At 37.4% G+C, this 9,068-nt stretch overlaps 1 non-coding gene across 1 annotated transcript; it reads left to right on the top strand.

Moving 5' to 3' along the window:
- The first annotated feature begins 6,118 nt into the window (after positions 1-6,118).
- LOC141709849 (small nucleolar RNA R71) lies at positions 6,119-6,225 on the top strand. The gene has a single exon (XR_012570405.1). It is a non-coding gene; the product is annotated as a small nucleolar RNA R71 (small nucleolar RNA).
- The last annotated feature ends 2,843 nt before the right edge of the window (positions 6,226-9,068 follow it).

The following is a 9,068-nucleotide window of genomic DNA, read 5'->3' as shown; positions in this document are numbered from 1 at the left end:
AACACTTAGCAAATATTCAATTTCATTTCAAAACACTATATGAATCGGGTCTTTATTCATAAGTGTCTCCCACTAGTTTATCTAATTTTTTCAACCCCCTAAGTGAAAATTAAGCATTCATAATGCTAGTGGGAATAGGGATCCTACATTCCATCACACAACTTCGGCTGTGGCACGAAACATCATGTGATGTTCAATAGACAGACAACTATTGTCAATTACATCTTATGTTATTCCCTAATATAAGTTTAGCCTCTTGAATAATTGAGTCACCGCTGTGGCACGACAAACTCAATATTCTAAGTCAAGTCTAACCCAACATTTCGTACAATTGAATCAGTCTCCAACGGCCCACGGCTGTAGCACGTACCGACCTTTAGATTCTAATTCAATGTACATATCTCTATGTAATAGACAAGTATTTCTTATTTCGAAATCAAAGCCCTCGGCTGTAGCACGAAACGACAATGATTTAAAAATAAGAACCACTTTCACCATGTTGGAAGGTTATGACCGACACAAGCCCGTTGTGTCATTGGCCAATTACTACTTGATATTATTTAATTTTAGAGGGATTATATTACGTTACAATCATAATCATATTATAAAGAGATTCTTCCTTTTAAATTAAATATTTCAAATCAATAATCGATAATCAGATGATTCCCAGATCGGGTGGAGCATTGTCAAGAGGCGTCACTTAATAACCCTTTCTTACAGATAGAAATATGTTGTTGACAGAATCATCCTTTCTCTCAATATTGAAAATTCATATTCAATTACGTGTTTCATAAACACAGGAATCTCATGATCGTATTCATAATATTTATTGTTAAGGCAAGAAACGATTCCTATTCTAGATTTTCTAGAGCACGCCTTATATTGATTTAAGTTCACCTAAATATATCATCGCATGGTAAACATAGGCATATATCTCATATATAAAATTAAATAAACAAGTAAATGTAAAGTGCAATAAAGTAAATGTGTTTGGTTATGGCCCCATCCTATGTGATCTTTATCAAGCTCATGATAAAGATCAAGGTCAATCTAATATGGTGATGGAAATAAATACAACTACTTATTACATAAGTCTTCTTCTTTGTATCACCTCCATTGGATAGCCTTCTTGAGTCTTCAATTACATTACATGATTGAAAGTAAAACTAATCTAATGAACTTACAAGAATAACTTGAGTTACATTCGAGATTTATGATTACAAAGATTGACGACATGCAAGTCGTATTTAAAACCAAAACCAAAACCATTACACTATGGTCGAAAGGCCATAACCATCCACCATGCTCATACAACACATAAAAGCATGTTAAAACACATAATCTGATCTTAACATATCATATTATCCATGATCTAATCATAAAAAGAAAATATGACAAAAATCAGAAAAATCAGAATCAAATCAGAAAAACAAGAATCGCTGTTTACGGGCAGTACACGACGTCAAACGCCCTACAGACGAGTCGTTCATAGCTTTAGCTATCATAGTTTTGTTCAGACGCTCATTTACCTATGGAATAGGATATTCGTTTGCGTAAATCGGACACCAGACCCAGATTTTAGCAAATCTGCAGCAGCCAATTTTTTATCCGTATCTAATATGATTCTCATAATTAGAACAAACATAAATCATGTATATATCAGTATATATACAGATTATATAATCATCTTATGATTATACAACTCACATGAATATCATATATTCAAAACCATACATATATAAGCATATTATATCAACATCAAATCATGGTGAATCACGTACATGCTCATATATCGAAAATAGTTAAACACATAAACGAATTAAAAACTTTTCGCAAGTAGCTCTGATGCCATTGAAGGGTTTTTAGCACATATATGCAGCGAAAACATAAATTTAAATCTTAAAAAAATCGAAACCCTCCGCAGGATCCATGCGAAAAATAATATTTAATTTGTAGTTCAGTATGTTTACCTTAAGAAGCTTTACGTTAATGGAAAGATGGAGGTCTTTAATGGCGATCCAAAAATGATGAACGGAGATCCTTAGCAGCTGCTCCTCAAGTGTGAAGCACTCCACCAGTATCCACCAAGAAAACGATGTAATGAAGGAGGAGGAGATGGAGAGAATTAGGGTTTTGTAAATCTTTTTGGTTGAGGCAAAAATAGGGTTTATAATAGTATATTTATAGGCAAAATTTTTAGCTGAAAATTTTTCCATAAAATATTATTATTATTAACCCTTTATTATTCTCACTAATAATTAAAACACCTTTTAATTATTAATCCTTTTTCTAAACTCTTTAGAAATAATTCTCTCACTTGATTTAATTTCCAAAAATTAAATTCTTAATTAATAATATTAAGAATCTTTTCTTAATTAATTTATAATCAATTAAATCTCATTTAATCAATTATTAAATTTGCCAATTAATTATTTATTTCATAAATAAGTAATTATCGGCCATTATTAATTAATTCCTCCACAATTAAATTATTCTCTTTTATCGTGTGACCTTGTAGTTCAATATTAAGCCGGTAGTAGAAATAAATAATAATAAAACTATTTTATCATTATTTATATAAATTCTCTAATTCATTAAATATGATTAATTAATTAATCATATTTATTCTACATCGTGAGGGATACTTCTCAGCATATCACGACTATCCGGATAATACGAATTCATTGCTTAGAATACCAAGAACCAATTCAGTGAGTAGTTACCGTACAATCAATTCCTTCTACCCTGTAATGTCACTATTAAATACAAGGCATGGAACTTGTGTCAAGCCTATCTTATTTAATCACTTGCTTTCCCATTCACTATACTTAGTTCTATTTAATGTAAATTAGAAACTCCTTTCTAATTTCATTCACTCTGGCCAGAGATTCCTGAATTAGCATAAGTGGATCAACATTGAACATTCTCTTCCTTCACTGGAAGGGGTAGATCCTTTATTGATCGTACACTATCTTCGTGTACAAATTCCTATACCCAGTATAGCCCTTATAATTGTCCCTTGAGACTAAGAACTAAACCAAAGCATAGTTCAGTGTACACAAGATGACTATGATGACCTCAAATCTAAGGATACTTGTACAACTATCACTATGTGAACAACTGCTGACACGTGAGTGAACTCCATCAGTTGTTCAGCTGTGTGAGTCATGTTCAGTGAACTTATTCTATAATAGGCACCTACATACTAGCTATAGTGTCACCACACAAATGTCTATGAGAACAGACATCCTTCATAATGAAGCAAGCATAGTATGTACCGATCTTTGCGGATTATTAATTACCAGTTAGTAATCCTTGGACCAGGAACTATTTAAGTTTAGAGTTATCATCTTTTAGGTCTCATTATTATGATCTCATCACAATCCATAAAAAGCTTTACTCTAAACTGTGGTATATCTTTTTTAAACATTTAAATAGATAGAGCCCGCAATAAAAACAAAACAAGTCTTTTATTAATATCAATGAAATCAAAACAGATTACATAAAAATTATTCCTAAATCCTCATACATGATTGGACTTAGGACATATCTATTTCAATTATTCCCAATCATATCAGAGAATATAGCCATCATACATCTCTGAAAAGTTGCAGGTGCACCACATAAGCCAAACGAAACTCTGCGAAAAGCAAATGTGCCAAATGGACAAGTGAAGGTAGTCTTTTCTTGATCCTCTGGTGCAATACATATCTGATTATACCCCGAATAGCCATCCAGAAGACAATAATACTCATGACCGGCCAACCTGTCAAGCATCTGATCAATAAATGGAAGAGGGAAGTGATCCTTGCTTGTGGCCTTGTTCAAATTTCTGTAGTCCATGCATACCCTCCATCCTGTGACTGTTCAAGTGGAGAAGAGCTCATTTTTCTCATTTGCTACCACTATAATACCTCCTTTCTTAGGTACACATTACACGGGGCTCACCCAAGAACTGTCAGAAATAGGATATATGATTCCTGCCTCCAGCCACTTCAGAATTTCTTTCTTCACCACTTCTTTCATGATAGGATTAAGTCTTCTCTGTTGCTCAACGGTCGGCTTACTACCCTCCTCTAGCAAAATTTTATGAATGCAATACGAAGGGCTGATCCCTTTGATGTCTGCTATAGTCCATCCGATAGCTGATTTGAATTCTCTCAAGATCCTCAAGAGCTTGTCCTCCTCACTACCTGAAAGGTCAGATGCAATAATAACAGGTAAAGTAGATGCATCACCTAAAAAAGCATACCTCAAGTGTTCGGGCAATGGTTTAAGCTCCAAGGTAAGTGCTTCCTCAATAGATGGTTTGAGCTTTCCTTCAGCATTTTTGAGGTCAGAAGTACCAAGAGATTCAAATGGCATGTCTAGCTTTCGCCTCCAAGGAGAAGCATTTAGATATTATAGTTGCTCATTGAAATCCTCATCATCACTATCAAAGTCCCCCACTAAGGCTTTCTCTAATGCATCAGACATTAGCATATGATCAAGTTCTGAAGTAATTGCAGAATCAATCAAATCCACCTTTAAGCACTCCTCATCTTCTGTAGGGAATTTCATCGCTTTGAATACATTGAATGTCACATCCTGATCCTGCACCCTCATAGTAAGTTCACCTTTCTGCACATCTATCAAGGTACGACCTGTAGCCAAGAAAGGTCTCCCCAAGATTATGGGAATCTTCTTATCTTCCTCGAAATCCAGAATAACAAAGTCTGCAGGAAAGAAGAGCTTATCCACTTTTACTAGCACATCATCCACTATGCCTCGTGGGTATGTAATAGAACGATCAGCCAATTGTAGAGACATGTAGGTGGGCTTTGGATCAGGCAAATTCAACTTTTTGAAGATAGACAACGGTATCAGATTGAGGCTTGTTCCCAAATTACACAGGCACTTGTCAAAAGACAACTTGCCGATGGTGCAAGGAATGGTGAAGCTACCTGGATCTTTAAGCTTTGGAGGTAAATTTTGTTACAGCACAGCACTGCACTCCTCCGTTAGAGCAACGGTCTCAAGGTCATCCAGTTTCACCTTCCTTGAAAGAATACTCTTTATAAATTTCGCATAACTAGGCATTTGCTCTAGAGCCTCAGCGAAAGGTATATTGATGTGAAGTTTCTTGAACACCTCCAGAAACTTACCGAACTGCTTATCCAGCTTTTGTTGTTGTAATCTCTTAGGGAAAGGTGGTGGAGGATAGAGCTATTTCTCCCTTGTATTACCCTCAGGAAGAGTGTGTTCAACAGTAATCTTCCTTGGTTCCGCCGCTTTCTCCTTTTGCTTAGCTTCTTCATCACCAACTTCAGCTTCTCCGTCTTTTGCTTTTTCAGCGTTAGCAACTTTTCCAGACCTCAAGGTAATAGCCTTGACTTGCTCTTTAGCTTCCTTTCTTCCTGGAACTTCAGTATCACTGGGAAGTGTGTCAGGTTGACGATTGAGCACTGCATTGGCTATTTGACCGATTTGATTTTCCAAGGTCTTGATAGAAACATCCTGACTTTTGCACAACAACTTGAGTTCCTCGAAATCAACACTAGAAGGTGGAGCTGCACCTCCTTGTTGAGGATACGATTGCCTTTGAGCATTATGCTGTGGTTGCTGGAATCTAGGTGGATTAAAATGTTTACTTACGCCTTGCTGATATGGTTGCTGAATAGCATTCTGATTATTACTCCCGCTGAAATTTGGATGATTTCTGTTGTTAGGATGATAAGTAGCTGGCACAGGCTGCTGCGATCGCTGATAATTGTTCACATACTGAACAGATTCATTAACAAGAGAACACTGATCCGTAGCATGAGAACCTGCACAAAGCTCACAGACCATAGCTATCTGATTGACTCCATAGGTGGCTAAAGAATCGACCTTCATAGACAGTGCTTGGAGCTGCGCTGCAATAGTTGTAGCTGCATCAACTTCCAAAATACCTGCTACCTTCCCAGGCATCATCCTTTGAGTTGGGTTTTGATGCTCATTTGCAGCCATAGTCTCAATAAGATTATAAGCCTCGGTATAGCTTTTGGCCCACAAGGCACCTCCAGCTGCTGCATCGAGCATAGGCCGAGATTAGGCCCCCAATCCATTTTAGAAACCAGTGATCACCATCCAATTAGGCATACCATGATGTGGACACTTTCTCAACATCTCCTTGTAGCTCTCCCAAGCTTCGCACATGGATTCTGTAGGCTGCTGCGCAAACTGAGTAAGAGCACTCCTCATAGCCGCAGTCTTCGCCATTGGATAGAACTTCACCAGAAACTTCTGTGCAAGATCTTGCCAAGTAGTGATGGACCCTGCTGGTTCAGAATGTAACCAGTCCTTAGCTTTATCCCTCAGTGAGAATGGGAAAAGCCTTAGCTTGATAGCCTCATCAGTCACACCATTATATTTGAAAGTACTACAGATCTCGACAAAATTCCTAATGTGCATGTTGGGGTCTTCAGTCGCAGCACCTCCGAAAGAAACAGAATTCTGCACCATCTGAATGGTGCCCGACTTGATTTCAAAGTTATTGGCCTCAATAGCCGGATGCATGATGCTTGACTGAATGTCATCAATTTTAGGCCGAGAAAAGTCCATAAGAGCTGGATCTGCCAGAACTATACGATCACCCATGATTACTGGTTCTTTCTGCTCACTTTCTGTATCCGAATCTTCAAAATCAATCTTCTCCGGAATACCAAGAACTTCGTCTGTCTCATCATCCGTATCTAAAGTCCTCTTGCGAGTGTGAGAACGTGTTTGCATAAACGCTCGCTAAAGTACCTGAAACACAACCGGAAATAATAAGTAACACGTCTTAATCAATGAGTCCTAATGACCACTGATGGTAAGTACATAAACTAAACAAATACGCCGAGTCCCCGACAGCGGCTCCAAAAACTTGTTAGGGCGGAAACACGCGCTAATAATACACACAAGTATACGCGTTCGCAAGTACTATAGAATACTTTCTAGTTCGTTCCCACAGAGACTCAGACTAGTTATGTTCAATTAACACTCACTCACCAATGTATAATTACTTCTCAATGTCAAGACAATAACACTTAAATTTGATTAACTAATTATTAACTACAATTAACTACGAGAATTAAGTTGACACTTGAATTAACAATATTAAACACTCATGAGATCACAACTTCATTACTACTTCCTTCAATAGTTATAGTTATTACCCTTATCATGTAACAGTGATGATATTAATCGAACAACACGAAACTGATAAAAGCCAACTTTCATTGTACTAATACCATTCTACCAAGCATCCACAATTAAGATAGAAGTTGAATAGGCATCAATTATGTTGAGACCCTATATGCCTACAGAATTTGACAACATAATGATTTAAGCACAAGTTATTCCTTATGATTACACAGAGAAAGTAAAACGGTTAGAGATACCCACTAATCATGCATACACATACATGAACCTATGCTAGCATGGCAAGTTCTAAACCTCAAGATCCACCGTCGCTTCACAAAAGATTAACACCCTATCTTATATGTTCGCGAAGCACATAAGATGAATAATCACAACCAATACTAGATATCATACAATCATCACACACTAAGGTATTAAACAACTAACTAAAGAATTTCATAGTAAATCCGTTACGACCCCATGATCACGATTAGCCCATGATTGAACTCATCGTCACCATGGGTTCATACGAAAACATGATAATAACACACGAGAATAATAACTAAAACTATGTATATTAAACCAGAGTACGTTACAAGAGTAAATAGGTTCAAAGTAAAGAAAACTAGCATCCAACGTTACAACAAAATAAAGAATCACAAGAAAATATGCTTTCTCTTCGTTGCGATGTGCTAAAACGGTCTTCTTCCTTATCTCCTCACTCCTCGATCAATACTACGATTCAACACCCGTGAAACGTCTCTGAAAACTACTTATATAGGATTCCCAAAAAACCCAGCTATCTCAGAAGTTGGAAGCTCAACAGAATTAGGAGTCTAAAAATAATAATTTAAAATTCCGTCCCTGAGCGGCCGCTTAGCAATCCTGAGCGGGCGCTCAGCTTCCTGAGCGGTCGCTCAGCAGAGCTGAACGGGCGCTCAGACCCCTTCTGGAAATAACTCTATTTTTGCTCCCGTTCTTTGCTTCATTCTGCTCCTATCTTCCCACGCGCAATTCCAAACACATGCCAAGGCTTATTCTTGATGAAATCTCTCCACAAACGGAAATAATACCCTGAAATGCATAAACACCAGAAAAACGCATCAATACACAAAGTACTTGATTTCAAAACATCAATTCAATCCATTATAAGACATTCTAAGTGGTATAAAATGCCACTTATCACACCCCCAAACTTAAATCGATGCTTGTCCTCAAGCGTCACAGACTCAAACACAAAACAAAAACATGCATGAATGCAATCTATATGAAATGCAGCGATCCCCCTTACTATGACCAAACCAACCAACTTACGACATCTCAACAAACGCAATTAGGCGAATAAAGATCAATCAAATCATGCAAACTAACATACAGCCGGAAACGTGGTGTGTGCGGATGCTTAACAGATATGCTTCGAAACTAGATCAATTATCATAACTCGACTATCCTCAAGGTAATCACATTATTATACGAAAAATAATATTCTAGGCACAAAATGACTTATAACACTTCAAGATTACTGGAGCTTATTACGGAATCATGCTTTTTATTTAACACAACAACAAATGCTTATTTGACCGTGCAATGAGTGAGGTCCAATGTATCTTAGGCTTAGTTTCCCTTTCTTTCTCAACCTCATCAATCCCTTCCAAGGGGATACTTTTAGCAGTACTAAGTCCCCTACTTCATACTTTTTGTCCTTTTGGGCTAGGTCTGCATACTTCTTCTGTCGGTCTTGGGCTGCTACAAGCCGTCCTCTGATAAGATCCCCTATGTCTTTGGTTCTTTGGACCACTTCGGGTTCGAGCATCTTTCGCTCCCCCACTTCATCCCAGTATAAGGGAGATCGACACCTTCTTCCGTACAGGGCCTCGTAAGGCGACATTCCGATGCTGGCATGAAAGATATTGTTATAAGAAAAC

This window comes from Apium graveolens, chromosome 2 (genome assembly GCF_009905375.1).
Source record: "Apium graveolens cultivar Ventura chromosome 2, ASM990537v1, whole genome shotgun sequence".
Taxonomy (NCBI): Eukaryota; Viridiplantae; Streptophyta; class Magnoliopsida; order Apiales; family Apiaceae; genus Apium; species Apium graveolens.
Note: the sequence above shows the minus strand (reverse complement) of the source record. Positions and strands in the feature narration are given on the sequence as shown.